The sequence below is a fragment of the Lutra lutra genome, chromosome 4 (assembly GCF_902655055.1).
Source record: "Lutra lutra chromosome 4, mLutLut1.2, whole genome shotgun sequence".
Lineage (NCBI taxonomy): Eukaryota > Metazoa > Chordata > Mammalia > Carnivora > Mustelidae > Lutra > Lutra lutra.
In genome coordinates, this window is record NC_062281.1 from 93,335,846 (window position 1) to 93,357,476 (window position 21,631).

Sequence of the window (21,631 nt, forward strand, 5' to 3'; positions counted from 1 at the left end):
AGGATCAGATGCTAAAACAAAATGAGTATTGTGCTATCAACAGGGCATTGGGCTGATGGTAGACATTTTGAACACTTGGAACTTCATGATAGCTACTGGTCACTATGTTCACATCTATCTGTGCAGTCAAAGTATCTTTAAGTAGGTATACAGAAATTGCATTACTGCTGTTGTCTGTTACCAACTGTGATAAGTGGAGATTCTTAAAATTAAAAGGTGGCATAACAGGTAGTTAGAAGTCTGGACTTGGGTGCTAGAGTGCCTGAGTTCAGACCCTAGTTCCTCCAGCCCTGCCAGCGGTGTGGACTTGACCAACCTCTCTGACTTCTCCATGCTTTACTGTCCTTGATAATAAAACAACAGTACCCACCACCTATGACTGTGGAGATGATTATAGGAATTAACAGCAAGTGCTTAGAACAGCAGTGAGTATGTAATGTTACTTAGCTATGTGTTACCCTTCAAATGAAAGCCAGATTCTTCCTTTTCATATTACAAAGGTCTCTGTCATTAATATCCCAAGGCCTAAGTATCCTAACAGTATCTGTTTTTGTTTTTATTTTTTTTCCTAAACAGGAGATAGGGAGAACAAGATATAGTTCAGGATTTCAGAGAAAGGTTTTGTTGTTGGTGGTTTTTGTTTTTGTTTTTGCTTTTTTAGTTTATTGGAAATATTACCTTGAACATTTACCTTCTTTGTGAAGGGAATTGGGAAGTACACATAATGCTAAACTCGCCATTGAATTGCTCTTTTCAGAAACTGTTTTGAGGAAAATAAAATGACTGTTTGATAGATTGGATTGTAGTAGTCGAATAGTCAATTCTCCCCATATACAGATTGGAAAACAAGTCAGATTGAAGGAAACATATAAACATAATGGCTGAGAGACACCATTGGAACCCAGAATTCTTGGGCTCCTTGTCCACAGCTTTTCCTCTGGGCCAGATTGCCTCCCATACCAGGATAGAGAAGTAGCCTGGAGTATAAACAAACCTTGAAGTAAGGGGAGTATTGCCAGACTAGGAGCAGGAGCCAGTCAGATGTTCTGTATTGAAAAATGTGTCCAATAGGAAAAGAAAACCCCTCCTCTTATAAGTACACTTATATCCATGAAAACTGGCACTAAACTCAATCTATGAAATGCATATCAGGATAGGAACCCAAATTAAACACACACACACAGCAGTTGATGACTTGAACACCTCCCTTAGGTTGGAGAGCATATGAACAGATGATTGGGTTTCCTTTTCTATGAGATGCTCTTTGTGTTTTTCTTCCATTTAGTTCTCAGATATGGGAAGGCTTTGGTTCAGGAATCATAATACTCCTCAGGCTTCTATTTTATGAAATATGCAGCATATACTATTGGACAGAAATTGCCAGCTTGCATTTATTATTATTATTATTGTTTTTATTTGAACCCAACATATAACCAATCTACAGTGCCATTGGGGGATTCTCGTAAAGAGAAAGGAAAACAGAAATAAAATTTTTGCTGAAGAGAACAACTCACACCCAAAATGATACAAGTTTTGTGATGGCCAAGATGGGTTGTTTAGTTTAGGGGATAAAAATGAGAGGAGGGCAGTCCCAGACAGATGAGACGGTTCAAGGTGATCCCTAGTCCCTGTTGACCACCTACAGTGAGCCTTGCAAAATAGTCAACTTGGTATATAGGCTCCAAGATTCAATTTCTGACTCTCGCTGTTGGTCAGTGTCTCTGGTTCTTGACTGGGCAACTGTGATCTGTTCGTCCATCAGTTAGTCTTCCTTTCCCCCTCTTCTCCTCTTGTTTTTGTCTCAGAGTTTGTCTCTCTTTCAGTCTTTGGATCCGTTTGTATCTCTTCTTGTTAGTGTCACTATTGCTAGTAAAGACTGCAAAGTTACAAATACGTCTTTGAGACTATCTGGGAAATGGAGGAAGCTAACTCAGGGAATGCACATAGACATTACTTCCATGCCCATTTAACACATACTTGCCTGAGCACCTAGTTTGCTTCTGGCCCTGGCTTTGTGCCTGGCATTACGAACAGTACCATGAGCAAGGGTGCAGTCTCTGCCATCTAGGCACTCTGCCTCATGCATAAATTACTGCCACAGTGTGAGATACGGTACAGGAAATATCTGTATGGCACTAGAAGCTTCCAGAAGAGTAATTTATTACGTCTAAAGAAGGGAAAAGGAGGGGAAAGCTTCAAAGAAGAGATTGCATTTCAGCTGGAAGCTGAAGGTTGACCAAGAATTTCTCAGGTCTTGAAGGCATCCAGACCGGGAGAAGCATGTGGGCAAAGATAGACGGGCATGAAGTTTTGTCATTGGTTGGAGACAGGCAAAGTTGGGTGTGGCTGTAGTGTACAATATGTGACTGAAATGGATTATTTTGTAGAACATTTTCCAGATTGTGTTCCAAGGAACACTAGGGTTCCCCAAGATGGTTATGAGTATTTTAAAAGAAAGAACATACAGAAGGAAGAATGTTCTGTGCCCCCCAAAGTTTGAAAAGCATTGAAAAACATAACTCACTCTTGCTAAGACATGGTATTTACTGACATATTAAAACTTTAGTAAGAAGTAAAAGCAAGCAAGCAAGGAAGCTCATTGAAATCATTAAGATCTTCTAAACTTACTTGCCAGAGGCCCCCTCATTTCAAGGAGCCCTTTTTAAAAAGTGTCTTAAGAGATAGAGTGGGGAATGTGTAGGTAATCACTTAATATTTTTACAAAAAGGAGTTGATTGTTTTTAAAAGATTTTATTTATTTATTTGACAGAGATCACTAGTAGGCAGAGAGGCAGGTGGGGGGGGCGGGTTGGAAGCAGGCTCCCCGCCAAGCAGGGAGCCAGATGTGGGGCTCAATCCCAGGACTCTGAGATCATGACCTGAGCTGAAGGCAGAGGCTTTAACCTACTGAGCCACCCAGGCCCCCAAAAGGAGTTAATCTTATCATAAAAGTAATATGTGTGATTTGAAATGTAGTATAGTATATGTGAGACATACAAAAAAGTATAACAAGAGTAAAAGTATGATTAAAGAAAAAAAAAAGCAGCAAAAAAAGCTGAGAACACTCAGCTTAAGAAATAGAGCCATGTAAACACAGTTGAAGCCTCCTTTCCCTGATCATATCTCCTTCCCTTCTGCCAGAGGTAACCACCGTCCTAAATTTGGTGTTTATGATTCCGTATAATTCTTTTGAATATTCTTTTTAGAAGACAAAGAATTCCTTTGAATTCTCATTCAGTTTCTAGCTTGTCACTACAGAGATAATAAGGAAATCGTTGTTCTGTCCAGGAATTGTTGTTCTGTTCCTGGAATAAAGGACATTTCTAAGCTCTTCAGAAGAAGAAACTATGGCTTTTCCTTTTAACAGTATTTGGAATGTAGTAGATTTTTGATAAATTTCTGCTGAATTGTATTTAACTAAATGTGTGCACTCTCATGGGGGTATAGTAAGTTCACGTGGTAACGAAGATTGGGGAAAAAATTATATTTTGTTAACAGTATTGAGATTCTTTGTGATCAGAGATCTTGAAAACTTTTTTTGTTTCATTTTTGTTTTGTTTTGTAATCTGGATCTGTAAGTGAATACTGACAAAACTGACTATAAGTCCTTTTCATGTTTTCTTGACATCTTTTGGAATCATTAATGATCTAACTCCTTGCCCAAATCTGCCCTATTAAAATAGGTGATTCAGTAAAACAGCTATCTACTTCCATTACAGGAAAAATAACTCCAAGTGCTTTCAATCAAAAAGGATATTTGTAAATTACAATGTAATTAATTACTCAGTACCCAGACACCAAGTACTTTGAAGGTTTATACTTAGGGTCCCAAGAAATAACTTACTGTCAGTAGCAGGGTGTGACCTTAGGTACAGTCATGCCAACACAGACTTCTCTCTTGATATATGTAAGAGACATCTTGAAAAAGCTCCATCTGAAACTTATGTCATATTTGGGAGACATTTTCCTTTTATGTTATCCTAGCCTGTATTCCTGAATTACTCCTGTTTACATGTCAGCATGCAGTGAATGTTGGAATATTGCTGAGGGATACGTGGTAGAAAGAATGAAAGGATGAATAAAGTGGGAGACCCATAGTCTCAGTGGGGGGAGACTTTGATTTTGTAGGAAATCGTGGTTGTATGGGAGATGGTAGATTAGCTTTTCCTATGGGGCTGGATGTTGATCATGGCTGACAGTCCACCCCCATGATTTTCTTCCTCTGATTTCACCAGTACTGATTTCTCTGAGTAATTTTGGGAGCAGGAGTAAAATTCCAAGAGATAGAATGAGGCTCAGCTTTGGGTTCGAATGACCATCAACAATGCAGACAGCGCACGGAGGGTCAGGAAGAAATGCCGTAGACTGCCATGCCCACATGATTGCCTACAGATGCCCATGGGCTAGGATGATGGCACATGGCAGTGCTTTTCTTGAATTGGAGGACACATTCTGAGCGGAATTATATGCATGCTCACAAAAGTTCTAAATATAGAACAGAACCATTCAGACATTAAGATTAAACCAGAAGTGCCCGTAATCCACTTGTGGATGAAGTCAAAGATGGGCCAACCATATGCTGAATCTGAGCTCTGGTATGTATTGTTAGAACATAGTGAATGCAAAAAGGTTACTGTAATTTATTCCTTTGGGAAACTGAATAGATTTATAGGCTACATAGAAGTTGGAGTCTTGCCAACCTTCTGCTATCTAATGTAGTAATTTTAATGTGGTTGAATTTATCAATCTTTTCTTTGATAGTTAGTACTTTTTATGTCTTATTTAAGAAGTCTTTTTTTTATCCTGATGTCCTAAAGATATTCTCCTTTTTTATCTTCTAAAAGTTTTATTGTTTTGCCTTTCACATTAAGTTCTGTAATCCACATGGAGAGAGAGAGAGTGTGTATGGTGTGAGCTAGCAATTTATTTTATTCCTAATTTTCTTCCATATAGAAAAGAGTCACCGAGGCACTTAGGGTCGGTTTCTAGGTGTATGTTTTGTCTACTCTTTGTCCAGACCACATTTCTTTATTATTATAACTTTATAGTAAGTCTTGGTATTTGGCAGGACAGATCCCCATAATGTCCTTCAGAAATATCTTGGTGCTTTTTTTTTTTTGCTTTTTATCTTCATATTCATTTCATACTTTCAAAGTTACACAAAAATACTCTTGAGATTTGATTGGAGTTACATTGAATTTATAGTCTAATTCGGGGAGATGATATCATTATGATACTGAGTCCTTCCAGCCATAAACATGCTACCTCTCTCCATTTTTTGTTCCTAATGTCTTTCAATACAGATTGCAATTTTCTTCATAAAGTTATGCACTCTTATTAGATTTATTTCTGGGTGCTTTATGTTTCTGTAGTTGCTATTATAAATGCCATCTCTAAAAACTATATTTTCTAATTAGGTGTTAGTTTTCATCATATCCCACCTGTATTTCTTGCTCTGGATGGTGGGGGATTAGGAAGGGAGGAGAAAAAATGGTGCTCACTGACTGCTTCCAAAGTGTTAGGTGCCTGGGGCACCTGCCTACCTCAGTTGGTTAAGCACAGGACTCTTGATTTCAGTTCAGGTCATGATCTCAGCATTGTGAGATCGAGTCCTGCATCAGGCTCAGTACTGGGTATGGAACCCGCTTAAGAGTCCACCCGCCCAAAAAAAAAAAAAAAAATTATTAGTTGCCTTGCATGCTCTCATTTGATGTCCAGAACAGAACCCCCCCTCCTTCACAGAAGGACAGAGCGGGGGATGCCCTTTGCCCGAGTGGCCCAGTGGAATGGAGCTCCAAGGACTTGATCAAACCCCGTAACAGTCAGTCACCTTGTTCCAGTGGCAGGGTCTTTGAAAGATGTCTCTAGTTTTGGAGTGTGTGGTGAAGCAAAGAATTTCACTGGTTAGACACTCTGTTTCGTCTGAGTAACATGACCTGGGGCCAGTCTGGCTCCTGATACACTGGTCTGGCATTTCGGGCCAGGCATAGTCATCTGGCCACCTGAGGGCCAAATTTTGGCCAGTAGCTACGGTGTGGTTTGGCTTTCCAGGCACATCTCAGGTCAGTGAATGTTGCTGCTACCTCCAGCAGCCACCAGTCTAGGAAAATGAAAAGGCATTTTGGGTCATCAAGCTGAGCGCGAATAGAGATCCAAGTCTCCTGTACCTATGTTGGTATTCTTCTCACCTCCCCACCTTGACTTACATTCCTCAAGTATATTGTGTTGATCATGTGAAAGACAAGCATTTTTTTATTTGAGGAATCACCATTATGCATAGACATAGTAACATATCTGCAAGAATGGGGACAGCAGGACAGACGTCTACCTGTGGCCCAAGGGATGATGATTATTTGCTGTTTGCTATCCTTTTCTCTCTGTTGCTGTCTCTCTGTGTCTTTCTCCGGAATTCTTTTTTTTTTTTTAAAGATTTTATTCATTTATTTGACAGAGAGAGAGATCACAAGTAGGCAGAGAGGCAGGCGGTGGGGGGGTGGTGGAAACAGGCATCCCACTGAACAGAGAGCCTGATGTGGGGTTGGATCCCAGGACCCCGAGACCATGACCTGAGCTGAAGGCAGAGGCTTAACCCACTGAGCCACCCAGGCGCCCCTCCGGAATTCTTTATGTTATTAACTCTTTCATAAACCCACTCCCAGTCGTATTTTCCCCATTCAAATATTATTTATATTTTAGGAGCTAGAGGAGATACTCGTTTCTCTCCGGAAGTTACGCCTAGGATACTGGTGTGGATAAAATTTCAAATTTTTCCTCTCTCCTTGCTTATTGGGGTACCTTTCTCCTCTTTCCCACATTCTGTCAACATGTTTCATTGTATTTTCTGGGGTGAAGATAATACATGTCATACTAATTTAGGTTGATGTAAAAAAGGGTGTCATTTTAAGGCAAAATTACGGGAAGGAGAAGCTGATCACTTGGTTACCCTGATATCACTCCATATTTTCTCTTTGCTCTCCACGGGTTCATAGGAGTGAGGTCAGATATTGTTCTGTATACATTTGACTGCTCCAAATGTTTCAGTGGAGAGAGAAGTCTTGATTCCAGTAGCCATAAGTTAATGTGGCTGGGAGGAAGGGGGTTGGAGAACGGACTGACATTGTCCTTTTTTAAAAACAAAAATACATGAGTCATTCAGCATAGACTCAGCCAAGTTTGATGCCTCCCTGTGCCTGCCTTTCCCAGGCATGTGTATCGTTCTCAGGCTTCTGGAGCCTCAGACTCTATTAAACACCATACTTCATTATGTCCTATGTTGTTCAGCTCCATGTCTGTTTCTCTCGATTCCTCTAAAGATTGAGAGTTTCTCTAGGGCCCTGTCGACTTGTCTTCCATGCCTCAGAGGCTTAGCTTTTCAAGGAAGTTCACCCTGGATTCTTGCTCCTTCTGGTCTATAATGCCTACCACAGTTACTTTGCAGTAGAGCGAAGATTGTCCTCCTTTTAGTGAATTATTTTGAACCTTGGAAACAAAATAAGAGCTTTCTGTTGTAATTTTAAATGTTTCCTTTTGGGACCAGTCCTTGGCTCCTTTTATGCCCAAACTATGCATTTCCTGCCCTGTCCTCTCTCCTTCCCTCCTTTATCTTGCTTCCTTTTTTGTTTTGTTTTGTTTTTTGTTTTGTGTTGTTTTGTCCTTCCCCTTTCACCAAATCAAACAAATTGCATGAAATCTACAACCACAAAAGGGCTCCCAACTTAAAGGTTTCAGATCTTCAGATCTTCAGATCTTCATAAAAGCATGAAGCTAGTTATTTCATCAGCAAAATTCATGTAGAAAATTTATTAAAGTTTCAATTTTCTGATTCAGCCCTTTGTGTAATAAAATATGGTGGCTCAAACAGTTTCTTTTTACTGTTCTTGCTCGGCCTCGTAAGAGAGGCTGAAATTTGGTAGTACCATTTATGCCAATTTTCCTTTAAACTCTCCAGCATAAAGCATATCAGCAAATTAATATTCCCTGACCATAAGAAGAGATTGACCTCCTACATATAAGTTCATTTCTTGTTCTAACATCTACTGTACTGTGAAATTAGGGGTCTTTTCTATATGTCTATATATTTTTACTTCATGTTCACTCTTGCAGGAGTGGTAGTGGGGAGCTCAATCCAGATACCGTGTCCCCTTAATGTATTATCAACTTTTACCTCGTCAGTCATTGCTATATAATGATGCAGGCAATGTCATGAACACCGCTTGCTTTTCGGTGCTATTTTATTCCAGATGGAATGAGAGACAAACTGTCTGTACTTAGAAAGAACCTAAAACATGGAGCACAGGCTTGGTGAAACTCTGTGCTCATCTTGGCTGCATCACTTGTGCTGAACCGAGTTACCAGCAGGCAGGTAAAAGAAAGGGAGCTCTGACAGGCTGTGCATCGGGGAGCCTCAACATCCTGTAGGAACATGTGGGATCTTCTATCAGGTTAGTCAGAAGACCTGTGTGTCCTTGAACTACTTACTTGACTTCTCTGAACCTACCTTTTCTTGACTGAGAAAGAAGGGTTTGGATGAATGTTCCCTAAAATCCCTGCCCACAATAACTCTCTGATTTTTATGCAGACGGACACTTTTTGTTCATCTATAGTAATACGTAATGACTAGTGTCTAGTACGCAGTTATACACATGCTTTCCCCCCCTCTCAAAAGTCCTCCTGGGTTCCCTTATGCTAGGCTCTGTCCTTCTCTGTTCTTACTGTACTTTTCACCAATAATACTATATATTAGAGTGGATATTTTTTGTGTCTTACTTTTGCCTTCGAGGCTGTAAGCTCCTTGTGAAAAGGCAAGAACCTTTTCACCCATGTCTTTTCCATATAAGAAGAGTATTTTGCAACACGACACCCGATCGATATTTGGCAACTGTATGGATAAACTTCGCATTACATTTTAGAGATTGTGCAGGGAAACACAGAAACAAACACAGATAAAAATTTATCTGAAACGGGACCCTTATATAGCTGTGGTGAAATTGCTTAGGCCCTTAAGCCACGTACAGTAAATTCAGTAGTTTCTAAGGGAGATTTCACTTTAGTCTGTATGAAATGCCAAATTTTTGCACCTGAGCGGAGAGGTAAATTATTTGAGGCTGATAATGGAATCCTTTTATACATTTCTGATTATTCAGCACCTTATGGTAGGGCCATGCTATGTGATTTCCTATCATGTCAGAATGTGGCCTGTGTTGCGGTGAGGTCATTCCAGTGCTTTTAAGAAAGAAGAGAGAGCTTGTACTGTCCTCTCTGGTGTTTTAATGTTTTGAGGTTGTTTTTGCCTGGGCTCTGGAGGAGCTAGTCTGAATAGCAATACAATGTGAATACATCTCCCCAAATCAATGAGAATTGTGCTATCCTCTAGAAAATTAGGTTTGAGCCACGTCAGTGTCAGTGCCGCAGACTGAATAAATCCCATTTCGTGATTGCGCCGTGTATGAATTGTGTAATGTGCCTAGATGGGCACGAGCTATGATTGTTTCTCTTTCTTCAGCATTACGAAATGGTAATGCGGTGGATTCATGGGAGGAGAAGTGTCTCAAATAAACAGCCCAGGCTCCATGAGATAATGTAGGGCTCGCACTTGGGAAGTCTCCCGGTGGACCAGTGTAAGGTGTTACTGTTAACTAGAGACAACAGGGAAAACACTCTTGGTGACTTGTTTTGAAAAGAAAAGGAAAGGAAAGGGATAAGGAAAGTGATAGGGAAAAGGAAAAAGAAAAAGAAAAAGACAGGTACTGGCTTGAAGTCCCCACATCATCTTACTTTATGCAGTGTTTTGTGTAAGTTTGTTGTGAAGTGGGCAAAAACCTCTAGTTTGGTACCTCCAGGGGGAGTTCATGGGCAGGCCAGATGACCTTCCATAACCTTTGTTCCTTTAGCTATTTGAAATAAGTGCCTCCTTTGTGCCCAGCCACCACTGTAGGTGTAGGGGAGGAGGTCTGGCAGGGGTGGGTTGCAGTGTCTAGATAGAAGAGCTTCACAGGTCGAAAGCCCACTAGTTTTTCATTCTTTCCACCTCGGGTGTTAAAAGTTCACCTGAAAAATAAAGTGCACTGTTCATTTCGTGCACAAACCTGCAGACGCTCAATAACAGTGTTGCAGATCACCAGCAGTTGATACTGGGAGGTGAGCCCTCATAGGGATGAGCCCTTGGAGCTGTGAAACGCTAGCTCCATCTGAAGTTCGGAAGACATGTAATGATCATTCCAAAGGCCCTCTTATCTCCTAGTCCACTGGAAACTACCAGTAAGCTGGGTTCAGTCAGTGCTGGGGGCGTAGGCAGCCCTGTGGTTGTTGAGGACCCAGAGCACTGGGAAAGTAGGACTGGCATTATAAACTAGCACTATTGGCCTTAGAGCAGTGATCTCTTTCAGTTCAGCTCCGGCTCCCCGTGTCATAGACTCGCTGGGTCTTTATTACAAGACAGAAACCCTAGAGTTCATTAAATCCATGAGGTCTATTCTGGCTCAGGCTGATGCCTCTCAGTTTTCTGCCTTAAATGTGAATGATCCACTTTCATGAGTAAGCAGCAATAAATTCAGTCCAGCGTACAGCTGTGTGACCTTGCACAAATCATGGCACTTCCCTCAGCCTGACTGTCCCTATCCATAAAATGCGGGCCTGTGAGCTTTGATGTTCTAGGTTATATAGATGGGATTCTAGCATTTAGCACTGTGCTTGAAACATCGGTGAGCTGATGAGAAGCATCTGGGTCCTCTGTACGCCACAGGTTACTGGGATTCTCACATCTGGCCTGCCTTTTCAAGCATATACATGGTATTCAAGTAAATATGCCTGTCAGTGCCCTCATTTATTTTAGAAAATGGTAGAAGCCTAGAATCTCAGGTCGGAGTTACTATTAAAATTTTATTTAATTAGAGCAATCTCCTTTTGAGATCAGGAAACTGTGCCATCCGTCCATTCATCCTGTTATTCTCTTATTTGATATTTATTAATATTAGGCACCTGGTGTATGCTTGAGACTCTGCACGGTGCTGAGGAAACCAAACAGAGTGAGATGCAGTCCCCATCCACAACACTCTCCCCGTTCCCCACAGAGGAAGAGCACCCGTGAACTACAAACCTGTCGCTCTTCATTGCACAGCCTTTTGGTTCTGTGTGGCTGGGACGATGGTGCTGGGAGCCGGGGGACCTCCAGTAGAAGAGAAGGTGGGGGGAGAATTCCTCAGCTCTGGCTCCCGCAACCATTCATCATTTCAGGCAGAAACTAGAGACTGAATTCGAGGGCAAAACCGTGACAAGCCTGTTTATCAACAAAAGTGCCACCAGGAGTTGGAGAGCATTTCTTCTGCTGAAGGACTTCCGTATTGGACAAGCACACACTCAGAACCCAAACCCAGCTTCACAGTCCATGTTCAAAGGATATAAAGGGCCACATAGAAAACGAAAGCAGAGTGGGCACCCCGCAAGGAGTGGGACAAAACCCAGAAAGTTCTGAAAGGCCTCTGTGTGGCCGGTCCCCAAGCCCAGGACTGCACCTCCATGGGTCTGACTATAGCAGATGGGGTAGCAGTTCACCCCCAACTTGTAAACGGGGCATGGTCTTGCTTTACGTTTTCCCATAGAAAAGAAATACCTTTTATTATAAAGTCCCAGTAGAAAAGACAGCAGTGAAACAAGCCACTTGTGGTTGAGGAGAGGATTGTGAGGGGACAGTTAGATTATGGACTGAAACTCAGCAGAGTTTCCAGAAGGGAGAAGAATATCCCTAAACAAAAAATAGTTCTGTCACTTGCATCATTTAAAAACCCATTGCCTGCAGGTTTGTCTTGTCTCCCTGGTCCCCAGCCCTGCCCACTGAGCTCCTTCTCATTGGTCAAGGTTCTGGTCTGTTGCCCTCCCCTTTCTCAGGCCTCCCTCGACGGTCTCCATCACATGGATGGCTGTCGTCATTATGCTCCATAGCCTCAGCCCCAGGCCCCACATTTGAGTTCTTCGTGTCCATGTTGGTAGCCTGTGGAAGACCCCTCAGTTGTCCCCAAATACATGGACTGTTGTCTCTTTCTCTCTGCATTTCCTTCCCCTGCCTGTGGGCCTGGCTCAAACACTCAACAACGTTGACTGAACTAATATTTAAATATCTAGTATCTCTGCTGAGCTTGGACGATCACATGGAGGTCGCTCACCCTGTAAGTAGTGTCCTCTGGGGGGAGGGGCCATGTGGTGGGAGAAAGTGGATTAATTATGCCTGCCTGGTGGGCAGGTGACACAGCAACCAGAAAGCCAAAATTAAAAACTGATCTTCACACACAAGAAGGGTTGATTGAGTCAAACATGGTAAAATTTAGGACTAAATGCACACTGTTGCCCTTAGACGCAAAGCATTAATATCAAAGCAAAATAGCATGTGGTGAGTATCCGTCTGTTCTTATGAAGGAGATGGGGGAGGGGGATGATTTAAGTTCATACAAGTCTCCAGGAAGCTGCCCAAGATGTCTTTTCTATCCTGGGGTGGATTTACTGAAGAATTTAGTAGCTAAAGAAGAATTTGGTCTTGGTTCTTGTCCCTGCCTTCTGGAGGACCTGCCAGAAGTTCAAGTACATGAAGACACACACCTGCCTCTCGTGCCAGGCAGTGACGGCGTGGATGTGCCACCAGCTCTATGAATGTCAGTGGCCTGGGGACCGATCAGACTGGAGTGTGTCTGGAGGAAGAATGCTGAGTAGTCAAAAAAGAAGAGAAAGAAAAAAGGAGAGAAAGAAAGAAAGAGAAAAAGATTGTCCCTCAAAGAATTCGAAAAGTACTAGAAGCAGTCTGAGATATATATACTTCAAGACATGTGTTTGTTGGCAGGGATGGGTGTCTGGGGGAAGTGTGGAGCATAGTCACTGTCTTCCAACATTTTAAAAACTGCTGTGTGGAGTGGGAATTAGAATTCTACTGTTTGTCATCAAATGAGTGGAGGTTAGAAAAAGCAAGTTTTGGCTCAAGAAATGTCTAAGTGTGAAATGGCTTATGTGAGATAAGGCGCTCCCTTTCTCATTTCGTAGGCTCAAAAACTTGAGAGAAAAGGGTACTACAGAGGATTGCCACATTGGATTGGGGGATTGGGCGAAATGATTTTTAAGGATCCTTCCAATTCTAATGTCTTATTTCTATTGAATACGTAGTTCCTTTTTTTTAAATATTTTATTTGACAGAGAGAGACAGAGATCACAAGTAGCAGAGAGGCAGAGAGAGGGAGGGGGAAGCAGGCTCCCTGCTGAGCAGAGAGCCCGATATGGGACTCGATCCCAGGACCCTGGGATCATGACCGGAGCTGAAGGCAGAAGCTTAACCGACTGAGCCACCCAGGCACCCCCATAGTTCCTTTTTGACCCCAGAAAAAGATTTGGAGTATGAAAATAAGATGAACAGTTCTCATTTTATTGCAGAAAGCATGTTTATTTACATTATCTCAAGTGAACCCTCTTTAAGATACACATGTGAAGGAGATATTATTTATTGTCATTCTGTAGATTAAAAATCCTACAGACTTTTTACAGACTAATGACTTTTTCAAGGTCATCGGAGGAGCTGGGTCCTTGACTTCATAACGAGTGTTTACAATCTGGTTCTCTGTGAGTAGTTAGACCATCCCTAAGACGTAGATTCTAATCTTTTTTTTTAATATTTTATTTATTTATTTGACAGATAGAGATCACAGTAGGCAGAGAGGCAGGCACAGAGAGAGAGGAGGAAGCAGGCTCCCCGCTGAGCAGAGAGCCCGATGCGGGGCTCGATCCCAGGACCCTGGGAACACGACCTGAGCTGAAGGCAGAGGCTTTAAACCACTGAGCCACCCAGGTGCCCTGGTAGATTCTAATCTTAATTCCATTTCATAGATGAGGAAACCAAAGTAGAGAGCACAAGTCAAGGTCACGTACGTGTGAAGTGGCAGAATCAGTGTTTGAACCAGGCGGTGTGATTTCATAGCTCATATTTTTAACCTCTGTGCTAGCATGCATTTCTATAATTAGCGTAATATCTCAGCTGATGAAATGTTAAAATTGTGAAGTCAAAGAGCAATCAATAATTTGTTTTGCCATCAGCCACGCAAATGATCAGAATACAAAGTTAACAACTCTAAGTGTGTTTCTTCCCCCCTGGGACAAACTGTGGTATCCTGGAATCTGTATCGAAGGTTAACATGAAAAGTTGGGGAGAGGAAAAAAAGACATACCTTCCCCAAGGACCCCAGAAAATCTGGCCCCTCACTCTCGAAAGTGGTTCATGACGCAGTTAGACATCACTTACCTGGCTTGTTCAGCATGGAGATGCTCGGTTAAATGGATTTTGCTAAAACCTGCTTCTAATGTTTTGAGCATCCAAACTTCTGTGTTCTTCAGTGGACAGCAAGCAGAGTAAGGGCAGCCTAACATGGTGGCTGAGAGCCCGTGCATTGTATGTTCTGAATGACCCCAGACTTCTGGCTGCTTCTGTTTTTGCTGTGCCTTTGCCTACTCACCTGATAGCTTATTAAAATGCTTCAGGTGCTTTGGCCCAACAAGAAGTGCCCCCAGCTTGCTGTGTTCCTTTAGCTTGTGCTCTGTTTCTCCACAGTTCTTGCTTTCTCTTCCTATGCCTACTGTCCACTCCCCCACCGCCAGCTTTCCTCTAACCTGCTGGGATCTGTTGGCCCCTTGATTAGTAACAGAAGGTAAACCAGGAAATTTTTAGGGAGAGGAGTTTGGTGTTTCTGTAAAACTGAGTCTAATAGCCTTTGTACTTAAGAAAGGAATGCCAGGGGCACCTGGGTGGCTCAGTGGGTTAAAGCCTCTGCCTTCGGCTCAGGTCATGATCCCCGGGTTCTGGGATCGAGCCCCACATCGTGCTCTCTGCTCAGCAGGGAGCCTGCTTCCTCTTCTCTCTATGCCTGCCTCTCTGCCTACTTGTGATCTCTTTCTGTCAAATAAATAAATAAAATCTTAAAAAAAAAAAAAGGAAAGAAAGGAATGCCATAGATGTGTAGAGAAAAGAGTCTCCAGCATGGTAGCCACGGGAGCCCTGTGGCAATTCACATTTCAGCTAATTAAAAGAAAACATCTGGTTTCTCAGCCCTACTAGCCACATTTCAGGGGCTCAGTCGTGTCCTGTGGCTAGTGGCTGGGGTAGGAGAGCTGGTGGATAGCACAGATAGAGATCATTTAACGTCATCACCAAAAGTCCTCTTGGCACTCATTGTTCAAGCGCCTGTGGCATTGAGGCTTGAGGATAAATGGAAGCAGACAGACATGGGTTCCCTGCTGGCTATTTTGTAGTTGAGAAAGGTGTTTACAGGCTCCCAATCTCCTCATCTGCAAAATGGAAATAATAAATCATTACATCACAGGGCCGGTCTGAAGATTAACTACAGTGTCTTGTAAAACAGCTCCTGGCTTGTAGTACTGGGGCCCAGGGAAATTCTTTTCTGGAAGTTGCCCGTTGTATGTGGCGTACAGTCTGATAGGGCCAGTTTGTGAGGCCGAGGTTTGCAGAGCCTGCTTCCACAGAAACCGTCCCCCTCGGTACTGAGTCATAATGTAGGAGTTAACATGCACATTAGTTACTCTTTGCTCCTCAGATGTGCAGAATGGCAAACATAACCTTTTTTTTTTTAAGATTATATTTATTTATTTGAGAGAGAGAGAGCATGAGAGGGGAGAGGTCAGAGGGAGAAGCAGACTCCCCACTGAGCAGGGAGCCTGATGTGGGACTGGATCCCTGGACTCTGGGATCATGATCTGAGCCCAACGCAGTTGCTCAACCAGCTGAGTCACCCAGGTGCCCCAAACATAACAATTTTTAAGGAGTAAATGCTTTTTAAGAGAGTATGTAAAATACTTCATTAGGAAATTTTTTGTAATCTATTATTTTTTAAAGATTTTATTTGTATGAGAGAGAGAGAGCAGGAGCCAGGGGGGTGGAGGGGCAAAGGGAGGGGGAGAAGCAGATTCCCACTGAGCAGGGAGCCCTACTATGTGGGGCTCCATCCCAGGACCCTGGGATCATGACCTGAGCCTAAGGCAACTGCTTAAACAACTGAGCCACCCAGGTGTCCCATTTTTTGTAATCTAAAGACCACATTTCCCAAGCCACCTTCCAAGGAAAATTAGACCCGTAATGGCTTTCTTATATCAAGTTAGGTTTTGGAAACCCTGCATTTCCTCTTTCCTTTGAATTTCCTCCTGGAGATTCATAATGTGCAGGTTAAAGGCTCTGAGAAGTCCTGCTGGAAAGCAATTATGTTTAAAATTTTTTTTTATTTTATTTATTTATTTATTTTTGACAGAGACATCACAAGCAGGCAGAGAGGCAGCAGCTTAACCCACTGAGCCACCCAGGCGCCCATGTTTAACATTTTTTAACTCAGTGTTTTGAGCTTTCATGGATGGGGCACTCCTCCCTATTCTTTTTTTTTTTTTTTCTAAAGACATTTATTTATTTATTTATTTTTATATTTATTTATTTATTTATTTATTTATTTATGTATTTAGACAGGCAGAGATCACAAGCAGGCAGAGAGGCAGGCAGAGAGAGAGAGAGAGGGAAGCAGGCTCCCCGCTGAGCAGAGAACCTGATGCAGGACTCGATCCCAGGACCCTGAGATCATGACCTGAGCCGGAGGCAGCGGCTTAACCCACTGAGCCACCCAGGTGCCCTCCTCCCTATTCTTATAGAACACTTATTAAATAGTTTTTACAGAAACCATTTTAAAACATATCCTGCTCTAAGGGCGTTGTCAACCACTGTTTTCCAGAGGCATCTGTAGGAAGGCTTGAAAAGCATTTCCTTCTGAGCTAACCCCTAATTCTTTTTTTTTTTAAGATTTTATTTATTTATTTGTCAGAGAGAGAGAGGGGAGAGAGAGCGAGCACAGGCAGACAGAATGGCAGGCAGAGGCAGAGGGAGAAGCAGGTTCCCTGAGGAGCAAGGAGCCCGATGTGGGACTCAATCTCAGGACGCTGGGATCATGACCTGAGCCGAAGGCAGCTGCTTAACCAACTGAGCCACCCAGGCGTCCCCTAACCCCTAATTCTAACATAACAAAAGGGATGTGGTGCCCACAGCTCCCTCTCTTTTGTAGTTCCTTAAGGAAAGGATAAATCTGAAGCTAGTTCAGGACCTGAAAGTAAGCTACTTTGTCAAGGTTTAAGGTTCAGTAAACAGCAATTGAGATCTCTTGTATTTCAGACAAAACTGCAAAGGCTGGTTTTGTTCTTGGAGATGAGAGACTAATGGAACCGTGCTTCCATTGGATGGCCAGCAGTTTTCCAAGACTTCTGTCTTCAGCAGTCTGTCCTTGCAGTGTCCTGCCTGTCGGGTCTGACGGCGGTCTTAGAGAAAAAGGCAGAGGTGATTCAACCAGTGTCAGTGAAGGGATTGTTTTGAATAAAGCTGAACCTGCATTAGCTCTGGTAATGTGATAAGATCTAAGAGAATGGTCTCATCATTGTTCTCTCCCTGCACCATGTGATAAAGCCTGAGAGATAGCCTGCTCATACACGCTGCTCACAAGGTGGTAGGACGCTGGGAACTTTAGTCTAGCAGGGAAGGATAATGAGCGCATTCTTGAATCAACTTTCTGGATTATAGATACCTGTGCCTATCTGGATGGATGGATGGATGTCATCTCTCGCTCTTTTCAGTCATCTATCTCAGGGGCCAGCAAAGAAAGGAACCAGCTGATAAATATCTGTGGCCTGGCAGGCCGTTTGGTCTCCTCTGCAACAACTCAGGTGTGGTGTCGTAGCTCAGAAGCAGCCAGAGACAAGACAGAAATGACTGTGTTCCAATAAAAGTTGCTAAAACAGGCGGTGGGCCACATGGGGCCCACAGGCCTGAGTCTGCTCACCTCTCATCTATCTCTTTGGTTATCAGTGTAAGCACCAGTTTTGGCTGTTTCTGTAACACTTGCCTGAATCAGATCGTGTGTGTGTGTGTGTGTGTGTGTGTGTGTGTGTGTGTGTGTATTCATCTACCTTTAAAAATAATTTGAGGGGTGCATGGGTGGCTTAGTGGGTTAAGCCTCTGCCTTTGCTCAGGTCATGATCTCGGGGTCCTGGGATCGAGCCCCACAACAGGCTCTCTGCTCGGCAGGGAGCCTGCTTTCCTCTCTCTCTCTCTGCCTGCCTCTTTGCCTACTTGTGATCTCTCTGTCAAATAAATAAATACAATCTTTATAAAAAAAGGCTTTTTTTTTTTTTTTTTTTTGCATGGCTAGATGCAGGCTTCAGACATCCTCTGTGAAGTTATTTCTATCTGCGAGTGTCGAGACTTGGGTGTCACGTATGTCTTACATCTCTATTTGTTTCCCACAGCATCTCTTTGCACATAGTATATGTTTAGTAAATGTTGGTTGCTACGTAAACAAATGAACTATGAAATACATGGGACTCGTGCTCTTAGAGATTCAAGTGTAACTGTGTCTACAGAAGCATTAGTTAATTGATATTTTTAGTTTGCCTTCCAGGTGCCAAGCAGGGAGCTAGATCTGGAAGATTCGCCATTAGCAGCAGGACCTGGCGGCTCTTTTTGGTGCTCTCACACAGGATAGAGTCTGTAATAAACACTGTGAGTTAGCATGCTCACATACTCGTTAGTGCCACAGCCTTCCAGAAAACTCTGTCATGCAGATGCAGCAGCTGCTTTGGTGGCCTCCTCTTCTTTGTCCATACCTCTGAGTGTATTCTGTATCCCTCTTGCCTCTTAGAGTGTCCCCAGGGCCATGCATAGTGCTGGGTTACTAAATCCTTGTGATTGAATGAATATTTCTCGAACCAAAAACACAGAGCTAGTGTGTTATTCTAGAATGAGCTTTAGTTGTGGGCAGGGCAGCTGGGTTCAAACGGCAGCTCTGGGCACAGGCAGGCTGTGGTATGGATCAGTTGGACAGCAGAAGAAAAGGCTGGTCGGGGCACTTGAGTGGCTCAGTCAGTTAAGTTTCTGCCTTCGGCTCAGGTCATGATCCCAGGGAGCTGGGATTGAGTCCACAATGTGCTCCCTGCTTAGCGGGGAGTCTGCTTTTCCCTCTCCCAGTCCCCTGCTTGTGTTCCCTCTCTAGCTGTCTCTCTTTCTGTCAAATAGATATATAGATATAGATAGATAGATAGATAGATAAAAAGAAAAAGCATGGTCACTGGGAACAAGGTTGAAAAATGTCAACTATTTATGACAAATGATTATATGGGTCCTTTGGGCTGAGAGCATGCCAGCCAAATGGTCGTGTTAGCCATAGGGTGTGCAGACCTAGAAAGAAACAGAGCCACTGCGGGAGGAGGAAGGTTGGGAATTCAGAGATCCCCAAAGCAGATTTCCTCCATGCTGTCAGCTGGGACCATAAGTAAGGGTAAAGTTTGTAACAAACAAATATTGGAAGAAGAGAGAAATAGTAAAAGAAAGAGAAGAAAAAAAACAACAACCCTAAAACACAAGATAAAAATGCTGAAATCATGACAGGCTGACAAAAGGAACTTAAAAAGGACCAAACCTGGCTTTCTTTTTGGTTTCTCCTTGATTTCTCCTTGTCTCATTCCAGGAGAAAGCTGAAATTGTCTCAGCCGGTCCCTTCCACAGGAGTATTTGAGAGCAGGAATAGCTTTACCCAGGAGGAGAAAAAGGTTACCTGCCAGGGCTCTGATTATTCACAGCCCAGGGAGTAGGTCAGGACCCCGGTCTGCAGTATTTTACACTCGTGAATTCGGGAGCTCCCGGTGATCTTCATATCAGGAGACTAATTGCAGTTATTTTGGTGTCTGACTAGAGCTGATAGAATTGAAATCAGTACCTTTTGCAAAAAATATTTTTTTTAAAGATTTTATTTATTTATTTGACAGAGAGAGAGAGAGAGAGAGATCACAAGTAGGCAGAGAAGCAGGCAGAGAGAGGGGGAAGCAGGCTCACTGTTGAGCAGAGAGCCCGATGCGGGGCTCGATCCCAGGACCCTGAGATCATGACCTGAGCCGAAGGCAGAGGCTTAACCCACGGAGCCACCCAGGCGCCCCTGCAAAAAATATTTTTAATGGCGTTGTCTCACCTAGGCTCTGGAGTGTCCCTGTGAGGGTAGGTGTTAATATCTCCTTACAGGCAGAAATGCAGGCCCCAGTTAAATGATTTGCCTAAGGCCACACAGCTAATGAGCAACAGAGATAGAGGCTGAATCCCATCAGGTGTTCTGATTCCAACTCCATATCCTTTTCACTCAGATGGGCTTCATAAGGAATGTTAGAGTCTATTTAAGAGGGCCACTCAGGGCCAAAGCCCTCATCGTCCATAATAAGCCCACGAGCAGGTGTGGTACTGACTTTCTTTTTTTTTTATTTTTTTAAAGATTCTATTTAGTTATTTGACAGACAGAGATCACAAGTAGGCAGAGAGGCAGGCAGAGAGAGAGAGGAAGGGAAGCAGGCTCTGTGCTGAGCAGAGAGCCCGATGCGGGGCTCGATCCCAGGACCCTGAGACCATGACCTGAGCTGAAGGCAGAGGCTTAACCCACTGAGCCACCCAGGCGCCCCTGGTACTGACTTTCTAAAGAAACTTTGCTATGTGTGAAGAGCACCACAGCAGTACTGGGAGCCGAAGTTAGCAGCGTTGGTTTTGGGGTTCACACTCCGGCCCTCTTTTGAAAGCTCTGTGGCTTGGAGCAAATTAGTTAACACGTTTGCTTCCTTACCGCGTGCTGAGGCAGGCGTGAGTTAATATATGTAAGGAACTGGTAGGTCTTCTGGAATTGGCTTTATTTTTATTGTTGCTGCTATGATGCTGGTTTATGTTAGGGCATCTAGGTAGCCAGATGACGGTGTCAAGGGAAGTATAGAGCTTTTTACCCACTGCACATTTCATTTGGGGGGAAACAATTTGAGTATAGTTGATTTAGGGAGAACTATTGGTCTGGATGTTATCTAAGTATATGCTCTGTAGTTGCTTGCTCCTTCCCTCTTTCCTTGTTTCCTTTTCTCCCATAATCCTTTGCTCCCTCCCCCATCCTTCATTTTTGTTGTTGTTGTTGTTGTTGTTGAGTTGAGGCTAGAAGGGTAAGAGAATCAAAGACACAGGATGATAAGAGCTTATCATCTATGTAATGAGGTCAGAATGGCATTCCCCCCAGAAGAATATTGCAGTAGAGACCGGGCAGCATGAACTATGGTGTGTTTCCTACCCAAGTTGCACCCACGTAGGTCCACAGTGCCCTGACGTTAACTGCTCTCCAGTGAGCTGGGGTGGCCATGGGTGGAAGGATTTGAACTGGTAGTGGTAGGTGGGGCCCAGATGAGGGAATGCCTTGTGTTCCATCCTGGAGAGTGTTGACGTTGTGTTGAAAGTCATGAGGAACCTTTGGAGCCCTATGACCTGGGGAATTATTGATCGATTGGCATCTTGGAATCAGTCTAGAGTAGAGGGTGTGATGCGCAGATGGAAATTGACAAGAAAGGAGGCAGGGAAGTGGGCTAGGGAATTAGGAGAGAAACCATTAGGACCAGAGCCAAGGCAGGGATGACAGGAAAGTGAAGGGAAGATGTGGGCTTGGGGGTATGTAAAACAAGGTTCCAGCCATGTCTCGGTGGTGGAACATGACAGAGGGTTGATGCACACATCGATAGTTACCTTGGTGGTGTGAAAGAGAATGTCTCTGAATGTTTT

General features: G+C 43.3%; 1 pseudogene; it reads left to right on the forward strand.

Annotated features, from left to right (window-relative positions):
• Nucleotides 1-18,356: 18,356 nt before the first annotated feature.
• The window catches only part of LOC125099276 (uncharacterized), a 120,506-nt pseudogene continuing 117,231 nt past the window's right edge, over nt 18,357-21,631 (forward strand).